Raw genomic sequence first — 17,068 nt, forward strand, 5'->3', positions numbered from 1 at the left:
AATAGCCCTAACTAGACACCCTAGTTTGTAGGAGTCATAACTTTTGGTACTGAACTCTAATTTGGGTGATGAAGTCATCAAAATCTATTTACATGAGCTGGACTTTCCAAATAAATAATAACAACATAACAACAATATTCAGAGGTTGTTAAAAAAGTTATCATACTCTAGGTAAAAATAAACTATTTAGGACAATATGTAAAGGCTAGTTCACATGCTAATTAACGTTTACAAACCCTTTGACATTTTGCAAAATGATAGCCCTAAAATTTATGCAAGAGAAATGCATAATATGTGGTCTTCATCGAAAAAAGTCTAAGCATTTTGGCTTTGTAATTCCTCTAAACGTGTGCTATCATTGTTAATTTTTTTTACATTTGCCATGGTACTTTAGTGGATCCACATTGTAAAGCCATGAGCATATAAAATTTAGTGTATGTTTCTCCCAAAATTTCGTAGATTATAGAAGGTTTCAATTTCCATATTTTTAGAGGTATCCTTTCTAAGGTCTAAGAATATTCATGTAAAACAAAATTTCAAGAAATATGAAAAGGTGGGCTTGGGCGTTGTGTAAATTTGGGGGAAAAGGTGGTTGAGAGAGGTGGTTGCAACCTCCTTTTGTCTTCCTCTTTATTATCCCTTGTTGCACGTATCTCTTTCTCTCCCTCATTTGGCACAAGTCTTGATTTTCCTCTCTTGTACTTTCTTGCATTATCTCTTCCATGGAAGAAGAGATTGAGATTGAGTATAGTGATCATGATAGATCTCTTGTGTGCCTAATTCTTATGTGTGTTAGTTATTTTCAGTGGAGCAAATTGTCACTATGCTACAAAAGGAAACATATACACCTTTGATGCCTAACCAAGTTCTTAGCAATTCTAGAGTCTTATTGGTCATTGTCTCTAATCCACTCTAGAAGTAGTTATGCTTAGGTCTTTAGGATAGGTTTATGCCAACCAAGCCTTGCCCAAGTGTCTATCTAAGGAGCTATTCACTGCTTCTCTCAAGGTCTTAGATGGCACTCAATTTAAATAGGCCTTGCTCTTATTTACTAAGATGGATCAACATTTTTGGAAGGTCCAGAAAGAGTAGATTAGTAAATTAATTATGGTACCTTTCTTCAATATGGGTGATTACCTTTGCATCTCCTCTCAATGGAGTTCCTATTTCATCTCTTGCTCCTATTCCATCCCAACCTCCACCTTCTATTGTTTCTCCTCATAGAATAACTCTAATGAGGACAATCCTTCCCCCATGGTTATTCATAGGAAGCGCTCTCACATGCAAAGGTCTTATTGTCTTCCCTCCTTTTCATTGATCTTCCCTCATTCCCTTTCCTTAGCCTGAAGAGTATATTAATCTCCCTCCACAAATGGTTCTCGATATGCCTGGCTTTGATAATGATATATTTTCTCAATAGCAATGGATCTTATAAGATTTCTTAACAAGACTAGTTTTTAATTGGCCTATCAATTCTAATTCATGGAATACCTCTACGACCTATTTAAATTCCTATCTTCAATTTATTCAAGCATAGGCACAATCAAGGGATGTCTCTATATGATTGGATGCACACTATTTTTGGTATTTGGATTTTATGCACTAGAAATCACATATTAGTACTCACAAGCCAATTCCATAATTGATTATCAATCCTAATGAAAATGTGTCCCCTACTCAAATGGATGTGCATTATTACATTGCATAGCATTTTCTACCCGCTTTATCATTTTGCTAGAGAAGATTTTGTCGTTTGCAATTCCTCTAGAATGCCCCCTTTTTTTCCTTCATGAGAATAGAGCTAGAGAGAGATTGAAGTTAACATGCACTTTAAGAAGAAGCACTTGCATCCCAAAAAGCATGTTGATATATCTTAGTTATCATGATAATTTAATATACTTTCCCTTTTTGGGGGTTTCACAATTTAGGCTATTGTGCCTCTCTTGTCTCTTGTCTATGTGTATAGTTTTTTTTTTTGTCTATGTAGATGTTTTATGTGTTATGTGTGTGTCTGAGTTATCGTCTTCAAACATATGGATATTATGAAGGATTGTGGAAGTTAAAGGTTTAGTTTTGCTACTTGAATTGGTTTTGATGGTTCAAGTTGAAGAGAAAATCTATTTGTTCTATTGAAGATGGAAATGTGCAATATCAATCTCTTATATCTTTTACAAGTTTGTGGCACTATATTTTAATGATTTAATGATTAATGGATAACTCTATTTTCCTTTAATTTTATTATTAGACCTAATTTCTTTTCAATATATGGTTGGGGTTGTGTCTTTGATGGAGTTTTCTTTGGTGCTAATAAAGTCAAGATGGACGAATGAATAACTTAAAGAGTTTTTGTTCTATATCTATCCAAAGTCACGGGGACACTCCCTAGCTAAGTGTGATATGGTTGGGTGGACTCAATAATTTGGGTACCTTTCCAATAGTAGATAGAGCTAATTAGATCGTGGCACCCCTCCATGTCAATAGGATCAGTTTTTGGATCTAATACCATTTTAGGGGGGCTAGAGCTAAGATTTTACCTTATGGTAGGGGGATCAAGTTATACTCCCCCCCCATCTCTCAGTCTCTTTGAATCGAATGTGATGTTAGCCTTGCTCTTGCCTCTAATTGATTACAACTAATTTATTACAAAAAATGATTGTAGGTGGGTGCTAAATTGCTATTTGGGGTGATGTCCTCCATGCTTCCCTTGTGAAGTAGAATTGAGATTCCCATGTTCAACTAAGTCCAACATTTCCCATGCCACAAGGAGACTCAAGTGAGGTTTTGCATAGACACAATTTTCATTTTTCTACTCGAGGACTCCTTCGGGTGTCTGTTGGAGGAGGCACCTTACATGTGGTATTAGAGTTAAGGTTCAAAAGAGCTAAGGCCGATATTTAGTGAGTGGTAATTAAAGACAAGCCTTTCTCACAACTCATAAATGGAACGATAAGGAATGCTAGTTAGGGAATTGACTTTGTCAATGCTCAGTATAGAAATGAAAGTTCTAAATGCTTCACAAACACAACTCAATCAACACACGAACACAAACAAACAACTATGCCTCTTGTAGCTCTAAGAACATCGAAGTTATGCACTAGGTAGAGCATTGAACACAAACTTCAAGCAAAAAAAAAGCAAAAAATCCTCATACCTTGTTTAACTTGAAACTTTTGTGTTCTCGAACTCTTCAACCAACATGATAAGTCTCCTTTCACTTGCATGTGACCCTCCACTCACTTCTCTCACAAAACACAAAATTGAATAATAAGGGAAGGGCCATTACCACTTCCCTTTCTCCTCCTTATATAGTTTTTTCATCTCATCCCCTATTTTGTATGCTTTTTGAAAAGTCTTAGGCTTTTCAATCGTGTTAACCTTCCAATAAAGCTTAAAAGCTTTTAATGTTATGGAGAAAGCAAAAGCCTTAAGGGCTTTAAACATAAAGCTTATTTATAAGCTTTTCATATTTTAAAAATGCCACCTTCCACATTGTTCACAAACAAGAAGCTTCAAGAGCTTCCCCCTTAATCCTGATAGACCTACCTATTAATGCACAAGCATGCTTAGCAGATTCTATGTTTTTGAATTGGCCTCAATCATCTCTTTGTAGTCTTTCCATGCACTTGCATATTGAAAAGAATGGCAGTAGCAATAGCAAGTCTAATAAGATTCATTGCTAATGCTCGTAAACTTCCTCACCCTTGAGCTTTCAAAAACCTTTTGTTTTCTTCAGATATAGATGCTTTGTCACAATGCAATTTGTCCTAGAGAACATGCTTTGAAAATATATGTTGTGCTCAATCAAACATGATTTGAAAAGTGATGCAACATAAAATCCATGCTATGCAATCAAACAAGCGATGCTCCATACGAAAAGATGGATGCACTAGAAAGTAGAGTGCCTAGCCTATCAATATGTGCCCATATGTCATGCAACATGCAAACACAATTCCTTGATTAGAATAAATCATTAAGGTCACCCCTCATCACTCGACAAATAAAACATTGTACTCCGCTCCTCCCACCCAAATCTTATAATCACTCAAGAAAATAATGGTCCTCAAGATGTTTATGACCAAGGAAACAACCCATCTCACAATTGGCCACATCCTTCATGACCCTCAAACTCGCCCAACCTCCTGTCCCACTCAACCAGAGATTCCTAACTTGGTGATAATTATCCTAACACTCGTGCATGTAAGAAATAGTGCATGCACAATGAAGGTGCTCTCTCAAGTGCACATGCAACTAAGATTTACTACATATAGCTGCAACAGGCATCATGCCATGCTAGTGCTCAATGATGATGCAAAATGTGCATACCCATGGCATGGAAGTATTTGATAAAATCAGGAGACAACCCTCGAGTGCAATGCATTGGACAAGTGCAACGTGAAGTGCTCATGAACCCAAATTCCCCATGATGTGCAAGAGTCTAGTCAAGAAAATATATATGTTCCAAGATGTTGAGTAGCAATCAACAAAGTCTAGCTCCAACCTATCCAAGGAAACACCAACCTCGACCAAGGCTATCAAGTTTTTACACTAAAATTTCTAAACAAAATGACAAAAATAATTCCTAAACTAGACAAACACAAAAAATCAAACTACAAATCAACAAAATAAATAATCCTACAAACAACTAAACTAACAAAAATCCAACCAAAGTAATGTTTTTCTAGAGGTGTTCAATTTTTGAAAAAATGCTTGACACCACAAGATTAAGTAATCAATAGATAAAAAGACTTAACGAAGTAACCACATCTATCTAATGAACTATTATTGGTTGTTTTGTACTAACACTAGTATTCACATTGTAGACATAGGAAATTGAGGATAAGGAAGTTGCACATTTGCAATATATTTTCTCCTTGATGTGTCAAGTCACCTTAGGGTCAAATAACTTTTCATACCATGAGCCCATCTTTGAAATAATGAAAATGATCTTCATTTCTCCAAATTTATTGTAAGCTTGTCCTATCTTATTATATATGAGAAATGTTTGGCCAATGAATAGGTCACATATGGGAATATATATTGGATAGAACTTGCTTCTCTGTTATGAAGAAATCAATGTATTTGACACTTTTGATGAACGGATATTGGACATTGGCAACAAGCCTATACCCAAAATGTTATGGATTTATCAAGAGATATTACAAATAGCACCATTTTAGAGAGTTATTGTAGTTGCCAAGAAGGCCTTATTTTGGAACTGGATGTTTTGGTTACCCCCAAGAACCATTGAGATATGTTATTTGTCATATACATGAGAGTAAGATATGAGAGTATAAACCTTAATACTTTCCTTGAGGAAAGGATTCATGAAATGATGTTTTGGTAGATCACTTGTTGATCAATCAATCTTTGGAAATACATTTTGCATCAATAAAAAGCCTCATCATTGTTTGTTTAAAAGAGCCTAAGTAATGAGTCTATAATGATAGTTGGGTTGCTTCGATTGGATAGGGATGAAGTACATTATATGCATTTGATTTTTGAAATCATGTATATTGTTGCTAGTAACTTGAATGTATTGGAGTTTTGAGTGAATGTGATGGTCACTTTAGACAATACATAGTTTTGGACTTATGTGAGTTTACAAAGATGTTATAATTGGATCCCAACTTGGGAACAAGTTGTGAGCCATACTTTTACTTAGATTCAAGTTTGTATAAGAATGTAAAAACACATCTCAAGTTATTGAAGTGGCTTGAGAATCTCAAGCTAGTAGGACTCTACTTGTATGACACACTTCAAAGGGACAAGGTAAAATATATAAATGAAAAGTTTGTAAGGACAAAAAAATGGGTGTATGGCTAGTATATAAAATTTATTCATCCTAATACAATTGGATCTTCTAAAGTATTATCACAATTCTTGGAGACTAGGGCTAGTCTACTTTTTTTGGAAATCATAGAACTAGATGAGATACATTGTTAACCTTTTGTACTTTCTTATGCATTAATAAAGATATCATTGTTTTTGGATAAGTGTAACTATGAGCTTTCAAGATGTTGGTCAAGCTTATAATTGGTTGATGGTACTCCAGATCATGTACAATACCACATACCAATCCTTGAACATTGAGTTTCAAAAAAACATGATGGAATTCTTGAGAATATGTCAGATCCTCAATACACCCGAATCTAAGTGGATTGTCTAGAGGAATATCGTGGATAATGGCTCACAACTTCTTCACAATCAACCCCAATAAAAAAGAGAACCTATAGATTAATCTCAATAGAATCTAGTGGGTTGAGGAATTGAAGCTAGTTGGATGTTTCTTATTTGAAAGCCAAAGGGTTAATGATACTGTAAGAGTTAATGGAGAGAAAATGACCTTACACAATTGGGTGTATGAATAAGCCATCCAAGTTATTTCACCTAACTGCATAGTGGTTCATGTGAGAGACATGCCTGTAATAGTTGTAGTGTCAAAGAATACCCTCATGAAGGTCACTTAGAAAATTTAAGTGTACCACGTGTGATCAACATAATGGTTATTTTATTTAGTAAAACAAATTGCATGTATTTATAGAATGGATTTTTTATTATAATTTGGAAAAAATATATAAGTTTCTTAAAGGAAAAGGGATCATTTTATTACCTTACAACATGTAATAAAAGGGTATTTGTAAGAAGCTGGGAAGAAGAGATGTTTAGTCTAAAAATGATAATAATACCATGTCACATTGACATAGGTATAAAAGGGAGAGACATGTAATATTTCACATATTTTTGAAACATTAATACATATATGTCTCTTTCCTCATCACCTTACTCATAGCTTCTATGGCTTCTCACCTCTTTCTGTCTTTCTCTCTCCATTTCTATTCTTTCTCTCTCCTTGTCACTCTTTTTCTCTCTTTTGCACTCCTCTCTCTTCTATAGTTTTCTCTCTCCTCTTTCTCTCTCTCTCTCTAGTCCACTTCTTAACAAGTGGTATCAGAGCATTGGTCTTTGATCCATTTTTCTCCTCTTCTTCTTCATATTCAATCCAATATTCATCATAAAAACCAGCGGTGAAATAAGGGATAACAGGGCACTGCAGGGTATATACAGGTTATTATAGGTACCATCTTCATCACCACTGAAGCAGAGATGCTAGTAGTACAGGGTGCTCATAGATCCTATCCAACTTGCTATACGGTTTGGTAGCCATTCGGAACTACTACTTTTCTCTCACAATAGAGTAGATGGAAGTAGGATACTTGCAGGTTTAAACTAGGTGCAAGCCTGGATAGTTTAGCCTCAGAGATCGAATAGTAGAATTTTGTATCCTAAAATTATTATAACGTGCTATAGCTCATCTTGAAGAGGGCATTTTTTGCTCCAATTTGAATCAAAAATTTTGGAAATTGGATAGGGGGTATTGCAAGATTACACTACTATGACAAGTCATAAGGGAAAGAATAAGGCCCAAGATGAATATGCATAGTAAATAAAATATTTCATGTTAGAAAATACAGCTCAAGAGAGCCTTGAAGAGCCTCAAATGTAAGGAGAAATCGGTGCACTCAATAATACCATGTGTGAACATGAGAATAGATATGCTCAAAGGCATATGGAGCTATTATCTAGAATGGAATAGATGGTATTGTCTACTAATCAAACAAAGTCTTTCATTGAGGAGTTGGTAGATTTCACTACCTAAATGAAGGCTTCAATAGACAAATTAGTAGAGTCTAATGCTCAAATAATGGCTCAATTCTCCCAATGGATGCAAATGAAAATCGGAAGCAAGTAAGCTAAGAAGAAAGCTCATTCAAATAGTGAACTCTCAGTCCCACTTCAGCCACCTAACCAAAATGGTCAAGGTCATGGTATCATTGGATGAAGGGGCATTTCCAATAGTCAATATGAAGTAGATGAGACTTCACAAAGGCATGATGACTCTTTGGGTAGTTTGAATGGTGCTAACTTCCAAGCTTATGAGCTGAATTCCCAACCTCCTAGAGTTCCTCTATCAACGAAAGGTTTCATACTAGTTCTCAGCCACCTATCGAAAGAGTCTTATTTTGGAAGTTCAATGCCTACTAACCATGAGCAATCTATTTTGGGATAGCAACCCTTTCATGAAAGAGAGTTGAAGGATAATATCATTTTGGCAAAGTACAATGGGCAATCATCTTCACCATCCAATATAGAGGAATGGATTTCAAAATTGGAATCTTACTTTGATATATTCCCTAGAACCGATGATATGAAGATTCATTTTTGCATCTTTAAATTTGGAAGGATTTGCACATACTTGGTGGAGATACATCAAGAAAGAGAACATACTTATAGAGAATGATGCATTCAAGACACTTATGAATGAAGTCTTTGTGTCACCTCTTGAAAAAGAGAAATTGGCACGGAGATGGTATGGACTAGAGTAAAGAGGCCTAAGTGTATGGGATTACCAAAACCAATTCCTAAACCATACCATGTATATAGAGAGCATTAGTGATGAAGCTAAAGTCCACAAGTATATGTATGGTTTAGAACCTTCTTTATTAGCTGATGTTATGGTGCAAAACCCTACCAATCTTTTCAAAGCTATTGAGCTTGCTGAGCGTTATGGAAGAAAGTATAGAAGGGAGTCTTAATTTCAGCCTAGTTATGGATAGCCCATGACTATTTAAAATAGAGACAAGTGGGCAATGTTTATGGCAGTAATCATGCACTAAGTGGGAGCCAAAGAGTGCCAACTTGTCCATCGTTCAATGCTTCAAGATCTCAAAGCAATTTCAGGATAGGAAACAGTAAAAGAGTGGAATTTAAACAAGGGGAGAGAAAGTTTAGATCTACTTCGACCAATATGAATCCTAATTCTATTCCTATAGACCTCTACAAAGAAAGGAAGAAAAATGACTTATGCTTCAAATGTGGAGAAAAGTATACAACTGATCATGCAACAAAGTATGTATACAAAAATGCAAAAGCCAAGGTTCATAGTATGATAGTCTTCAAAGTTTCAGAGGATGACACTGATGAGGTCAATGCATTTAGAACTACCACAAAAAATGAGGATGATGAAGAGGAACTACCACTAAAAATGAGGATCATGATGAAGAGGATCATCCGTATGCAAGAGGGTGATGAAATCTAGAGTTCCTTTAGGATTGATCGAGGGCTATACCATTTTCTAGTGATGTCATTTGGGCTTACTAATGCTCCAGCTACCTTTGAGAGTTTAATGAATAAGATTTTGCATCCTTTCCTCTTTTAATTTGTTCTGGTCTTCTTTGATGACATTTTAATTTACAGCAAGACTCTTTAAGACCATTTATCACACATGAGGAAGGTTTTTTTTACCATTCTTTGTATGACTGAGCTACATAGTGACTGGATTGAAGAATTACACGAAGCCTATCTTTTGTATAAAGAGCTTAGCTGTAACAAGCGGGATACACACCGACTAGGGTTTAGACACCCTGTCACACTGATCAGGGTATTTAAGGTGTAAGAGCCACAGATTAGGGCAACCAGTTATTATCAAGATCATACTCTTCACCTTCATCTCCAGCTTCCATGGCTTCCTCCTCCCTTCTCTTTTTCTCTCTCTTCTTCTAGTCTTCTTCCTTCATCTTCTTGTTCTCTTTTTCTCTCCTCAGCTCTTCTTCTCTCTCCTCTCAGCTTCTTTCAATACAAGTGGTTGTTAAGATTGTGGGAGAGAAGGAAGGAGTCTCACTTATAGCTTTCTTGCTTGCACAATGGGGGAATACACACAAAGGTGGAGGCTGAAAACAATTTTCCTCTTCTTAGTTGTGTAAGCCAAAAAGAACTCTAGTACAAAGAAATAGAAGAACCCTATATATGGGTCTCAAACCAAACTCAACTAACTAAGGTGGCATACTAACTGAGCCACGAACTAGAGTAGATAAGGATAGCTGTCATGTAGCTATTATTCATGGGCGGTGTACCAATCGCATCTGCAACTGACAAGTCGGTGACATAAATGCACAACGGTCACCCTGGAATATCACGAGTGGAGCTCGATATCTCAACAGTGGTATCAGAGCTTTAGTCTTTGGTCCTTTTCTTCTTTCCCCTTTCTCCCTTTTCAAATCTGAAAAACCCTAGTTACTCATCTTATAGGTACAGGTACAACAAGAAGGACTACAGTTAACTTCATCTTTTTAGAGCAAGTAAGAGCTATGGCTGGAGACTCAGACATATCTGGAGGTAAAACTATTAAAATAGCAAGTCCTCACTTATTTTTATGCAAATTTTAAGGGTTTCAGGCCAAGTTTAGGGTCCCAAGAGTTGGAAGAGGTGAGAGCAGAATTTTGATGCCGAGAAGTGCTTAAAAGTAGCTAAAAATTACGAATATCAAGGGAAAAATATTCAACGTCGAAGGTGGCGGCTCGACCTATGACGATTTTAAGCGTCAAAGTACTTTAAAGGCACCCGAGCGACATTTGTTGATTTTTGATAAATTTTTAGACTACCGTGCGGGTTGTCAGGAGTTACCGACCAATGCGGGATGTCAACCCCGGACCTTAATTTGGAGTCCGGACGGGGAAATGGCCAAGAAACCGGGCAAGATACGAAAAGGTGGACCAAACTTTGGTCAAGTGGTCATGACCTTTGGGGGGGAGACATGTAGCATTTTAATGTAGCACAAAGCGTGGCATCTTTGAGGAGGAAAAAAAGACGTGAGGAGGAGGGCGCCATATCTGCGCCGAAAAATGTGCTTGATGGGGATGGAGGCATCATGCAACCTCAATGCAACCCCCCATAATGATTATGGGGCTTCATTCCTCTCTGCCTGCTGATCATTTTGCCGCCCTTCGCTCGCGCAATGGTGGCCTCAATGGAAATCTCTGATTTTAGTCTTTCTCTCTCCTCCCTCTCTCTCCCTTAAGGGGCTGTTCTTGTGTGGAAGAAGACAATGAAGAATGGTGGAGGAAAGCTTGTCCGGATGAGACCGGATTGCTTCCGGGTGAATGAAGACATGAAGAGTGCTGTTCTTGAAGATGCTAGACATTGAATGAGGGTTAACACACAGTCCCATAGCAAAACCGAGATCTCGAGACACAAAGCCTAAGCGGTAATTCAATTTTTATGAAGAAAAAATGAGTTTTTATGCTATTTGGTTGATGAAATATTATTCCCATGGGCTGATTATGCATTACGTTATTGTTTGCTATGAGTTTGATCAGTTTATACTTAGAAATCAGAAAATCCTAAGCGTTATGACTGAAATTAATGGTATAAAACCCGTAAAACACGCGTTTAAGAGGCAAAATGGGAGTTTTTTGCAAAATAAAGGGGAAACATGAGATAGAACATCAATAAAACCTGAAATTTTGCTGTCAAGAAATCTAAGGGCCACAACCCATAATGAATCTTAATTTCTAGTCATTTTTATTGAAGAAAATAGAGGAAAAATACCAAAAAATGGTGGAAAATGGGTTTTAAATGGGAGAAAATTAGGAAACGATAAAAAGAAAATTCCAAAAAATTACATAAGTGTTTGTGCAATGTATAATGAAGGTAGAGCACGAGGTTAGCCTCGGTTTACCCTCATTTCTATGTTTTTATTCGTATTTATTGCTTTCTCTACAAAGAAATACACATAAAATGACTCTTACACCTATCAATGATTGCAAAACATTAAATGGTAGGGTGAGAGGGGAGTTTGAGCATCAAAGTATGATCTTAAACCTGATTTATGTGTTGCATCATGGCTATAGGACGTTTTTTTAAAATAAAGGAAAAGGCAGCATGAGCGTAAGGCTCGGTGTCTCTCCTAGTTTCAATACATAAACGTTAGCATGGAAATCATGAAAAGATTGGTTTCGCACGATGCACAATGCTGATTTTCTATTGTTTGTGCACTAAAGCATTCACATTATGCACTATGCATGGTTCATGGTATCGAAGGAAAATCTCCTGGACTGCATAGCAATTGTTTTCTTAGGACTTTGACCCACGATTGAGAGTGTGAGGTTATCCCTTGCCGTAGGGTAGAGGGTCGGTTTCCTAAGGGACTGTGAAGTGAGGAAGCATGGTATATCTCCTGGAAATATGAGAAATATAAAAGAGAGGAGTTTGTGCTCGTTTGTGTTATACGTTTAGCAGCGCATCAAAGGGCCAATCCCTGAGATGTAGGAGAGCTGTAGTGGGGCTCCGACTATTAGTCGGTGGAGTGCCTCCTATATGTGTGTAATCGTGGCATTGCCAATATATAAGGGTTCTCCCTTTGAGGAGTTTAAGGGAAACGTTGGACTATAAACTATAAACGCATGAATTAAGCTTTAGGGCAGTTTGTTCTTCAACCTTAGATTGACGCTCCTGGTCCGCGAGGCCGTGAGGGTGTTTATGTGTCATGAGCATGAGGTCCAGCTAGTGCTATAGCCGGTGCCAACCCGTATTAGGTCCCATCAGTGGTGCGTCTGCCGGGAGCCACTTATAAGTGGTGGTTTTCAGATTTAGGGTTTCTAGGGAGCAAAAGGAAGTTGATTTATGTCCTCTGACAAGGACCGTCAAGCCGAAATCTAGAAAGCAGAACGTGTTGAGAGGGCTAGACGGCAGTTAGAGATTGTAAGCCGTTATTCTCCTCAAAGGAGTAGCCCAGTACGTATACGAAGCAGTGGTCTTAGTCACCCAACTACTCCACATATTCCATTAGGTGCAGGAGGAAGCATAAGTTCTTCCTCTTCTCCACCAAGTCTACCCACTTCAAGTGGGGGTGTGAATCCGTCAGTTCAGGCTCCTATTGCTAATCTGATTGTCACCATGGCACAGCCTATTGCAATTCCTGCAGGGACGCCGGATCTACCAGCCTTAGGAGTTCCCTTGCCCATTTTTAATGGGTTAGCGGAAGAGGATGCATAATTTCACATTTGTGAATTTCAGAGATTGATGTTCAATTATCGCATCCAAGACGAGGGACATCTCATGATGTTCTTCAATATGACATTAAAAGGAAGGGCTGCGGTATGGTATCATAGCATAGAGTCTGGAACCATAACCACCATTGATCAATTTTATGCAGCTTTCCGAGCGGAATATGCCCCTAAAAGAGGTGGCCAATATTGGTTGCGGGTCTTGAATGTAACATATCAAGATCCTCATGAGAATGTAAAAGCATATGCCAAGAAGCTGAAGGAAGTATTCCGTAAGTTACAAACTTACATTCCTATTCCACCAGCTGCCCAATTACAATACTTTTTGCATGGGTTGGACTTTAATATCCAAGTACAATTGAGTAGTGTGGCCTTAGGAGATATAGACACCGCTATTACGCAGGCAGAGGGAGTAGAAGCACAATTACAAACGGCCTACTCCTCTCGAATGAATGTTAATGGGGGTTACCTAGTGGTAATCTAGCATTGACAAATGGAAGTCAAGGGACGCCTATGATTAACCCTATTGGGAGAGGGAGTATGGTTTCGAATGTACCTTTACTATCGGCTCCTCCCAGTGTGACTATGCCCATGGCAAGTCAGTTGGCTCCATCAAATGTTGGAGGCCAAGTTTCAAAATCGAATGTTGTTCCTGTGGGTCAACAGACAATGCCAAATCAAATTGTTAGGCCAATGGAACGACGGGTCGATGATCGAGGCTACGAGTCGTGCATCTAATGTCCTTGGCGAAGTTAAGGACATGATGAAGCATTATACCGATATAATTTCCGAACAATATCGACAAATAGCCGTCGACGTTAATTTCTTGAAGAAGCAACAAAATTTGATAGGGAGTCAACGCCCTGAAGAGGGTGGACCCTCTAGATTTAGTTGTAAATGGTGTGGTGGATAGCACTTCCCCAGAAACTGTCCAAATGTGAAATGCGACATTTGTGGGAAGTCATGCCATTTAGCTGCTACCTGTTGGAGTAAGATTAGTTCTCTTCAACAAGGGAGTAAATGACCGGGCCCAGTGAATCATAGAGCGCAAGGAAATAACTTGTAGCAAAATGATGCACCAAGACAAATATTGCAGAGGGGAAAAACAAATATAGAAGAGTTGCCACAAGGCAATGGAGTCAGCCTTATTGAGGCTGTACGAGTCAATGATGCTGAAACCTCTAACTTAAGAGCCATGACAAGAAGCCAAAAGGCTAAAGAGGTTGATAAAGATAAGGAAAAACCGGTTGAGGAAAACCCTAAACAAGGGGATAAGGGGACGCAAGTCCAGAATTCTAGCATAGAAGGCGGACTGCTAAGACCGGTTGACAAGAAAGTTGACCCTAAGAAGGATGAGGAAGTACCAAGAAAGAAGGCAAGAGCCAAGAAAGAAGCACCAAAACCGGTCCAAAGACCAAAAGAGAGGATGGTTTGGCGAGAAAAGAGAGCTTTGGCTACTTATCATGACTTTGATTTAGCAAGTTCTCTCTGTGAAGTTAAACCAGATGTGAATCTCTTGCAATTGATCAAATTATCTCTAGGAGTACGCAAGGAATTTAAGAAGATCCTGTGTATTGGGTATATTGTGGAACCTTTGGGCATAGCACGAGTAGGGGAAGATTGGTTTGACCATGCTGAAAAGAACTGCCCTAGGGTTCCAGCTTATGTAGATGGAATACTAGTGGAACATGCCATTGTAGACACTGGATCCTCCATCAATATCATGAGTTCAAAATTGATGGAGAGGCTGGGTCTAGGCATCCAGAAAGACAGCTCCACCCTTCTGAGAATGGCTAACGATAGTCTAAGACAACCAGAAGGTTGCATTACTAGAGTCCATGTTACGGTTGCGAGTGTAGAATGTTTCTTGGACTTTAGGGTGATAAGATTTGTAGGACGCCCTAGCTATCAGGTTTTTCTAGGTAGGCCTTGGATCTTACAAACAGACTATCAAGTCGATATACGTGCTAGTCGAGTGGTTTCAGGTAGAGGTGTTAATCAAGTAATAGTTGATGCTTATCCTGAGACTCCTCAAAGTGAGAGAGCTCCTTTATCTTCTACTGAATTAGAGACAACAAACGATCCATCTGGTAGCGAGACATCATCCAGTGATGAATCTAAAGAGGGGTCCACTACAGAGGATATCTATCAGATAACTCTAAATGAGTCGATAGAGCCGCAAGATAGGATAAGAGATGCGAATGTGATTGAGTTGGACCTTGGCACACCGAATGATTCGCGGCCAATTAATTTAGGTTCCATGCTCAGTTCAGCAGAAAGGGAGGACTATGTGTCCTTGATTCAAGAATTCCACGATATCTTTGCTTGGAGTTATGATGAGTTGAGAGGTATTCCTCCCAGCCTAGCTGTTCATACTATTCCTGTAAAAGAGGACAGTCGTCTTGTGCGTCAGAAGGTAAGGCGTATGCCTTTTGAATTGAGGGATGGGTTGTTTGAAGAGTTACAGAAGTTAAGGAAAGCTGGTTTGATCTTCCCTGTTCAGCACACAAAATGGTGTTCACCAGTTGTTATCAGAAAGAAGAAAAACAACCAGATGCGATTATGTGTGGATTTTAGAGAGCTGAATAAGCAGACAGTTAAGGATTACTACCCATTGCCGTTTATTGACCAGATTTTGGATCAATTAGCGGGTAGGGAAATATATTCGTTTATGGATTGCTTTGCAGGATATGACCAAATGGCAATTGTAGAAGAGGACAAGTTGAAAACAACCTTTATTACTGTCTTTGGTACTTTTGCATACCATGTGATGGCCTTTGGTTTATGCAATGCACTTGGATCGTGGCAACGAACAACAGACAAGACCTTTGGTGACATCTCCCCAGATGAGTTGAAAGTATTTATTGATGACCTGGGGGCAACCACTGTAAGGGAAAGGATGTTGATTATTTTAAGAAAGTGCTTTGAGCATTGCAGACAATTTTGTATCGCTCTTAACCCACGGAAGTGTGTCTTTGGAGTGCCTTATGGGCTATTGCTGGGCCATGTGGTCAGTTCAGTGGGAATAGCAACTGACCCTGAAAAGATCAAGGTTATAGTCGCTATGAGTCCACCACGCACTCCGAAAGAGGTTCATAGCTTTCTGTCGTCGATAGGGTACTATCGAAGGTTTATAAATGCCTTGGTAGAAAGGACATTGCCATTAACGAATTTGTTATCCTTTAGCTGTTCATTTGAATGGAGCGACCCTTGTAAGGTAGCTTTCAAGGATGTGAAACAGGAGCTACTAAAAGCACCCGTTTTAAAAGCACCTAAAAGAGGTGAGGTGTTCTATATATTTTCAGCAGCCACTATGCATAGTATAAGCTACTGTTTAGCCCAAATTTGGGAGGAAAAGTGGTATCATCCGATAGCTTTTGCGAGTCAGAAATTGGGCATTTCAGAGATCAACTATACCTACATGGAGAAGTTGTGTCTTGCGATGGTCTTTGAGACTAAGAAATTCAGGCACTACATCCTCTATGAAAAGGTAGTATTCTATACGAAGGCGGAAGGACTTAGATTGCTTATGAACAAGCTACAGCTGCTTGATCGTTTGGCAAAGTGGTTAATCACTTTGCAGGAGTTCGATTATGAGATTAAGAGTAAGCCATCGAGGTTGCAGGGTATTGTGGAATGCCTTGTGGATTTCGGGGAGCCCAAAGAGATTTTGGCTGAAGGAAGTGATATTGAGGCAATGTTTAAAATTGATACAGCTTCTATCCCATCTTGGTATGCTGCTATTACACATTATTTATCAATAGGAGAGACGGGAGCTGGTTTGCAAAGTCTAAAAAGAGGAAGATCAAACAACAGGCTTTGAAGTTTTCCTTGATCGCAGGGACACTATATCGGTAGGGTGTTGATGATATCTACCGCCGATGTGTGATGCCTAACAAGGTTCCTTTCATCATGGAGGAGTGTCATGACTCTGCATGTGGAGGGCACTTTGCGGGACGGTTGACGGTGCAGAAAGCTTTAAGAGCTGGATATTGGTGGCCGTCCATCTTCCAAGATTCCTTTGAGTATGTAAAGAGATGTGACACCTGTCAAAGACATGACAGTAGAGAGAATAGGAAACACCCGCTTACACCTATCATGGCTATTCTTCCATTTGAGAAGTGGGGCATTGACTTTGTGGGTCCTATCACCCCGTCTTCTACTACCCAAAATAGGTATATTATAGTAGACACTGATTATTTTACAAAATGGTCAAAAGCGCGGGC

The sequence above is a fragment of the Lygodium microphyllum genome, chromosome 1, assembly GCF_053477565.2.
Source record: "Lygodium microphyllum isolate KBCC chromosome 1, Lygodium_microphyllum_v1.1.10, whole genome shotgun sequence".
Taxonomy (NCBI): domain Eukaryota; kingdom Viridiplantae; phylum Streptophyta; class Polypodiopsida; order Schizaeales; family Lygodiaceae; genus Lygodium; species Lygodium microphyllum.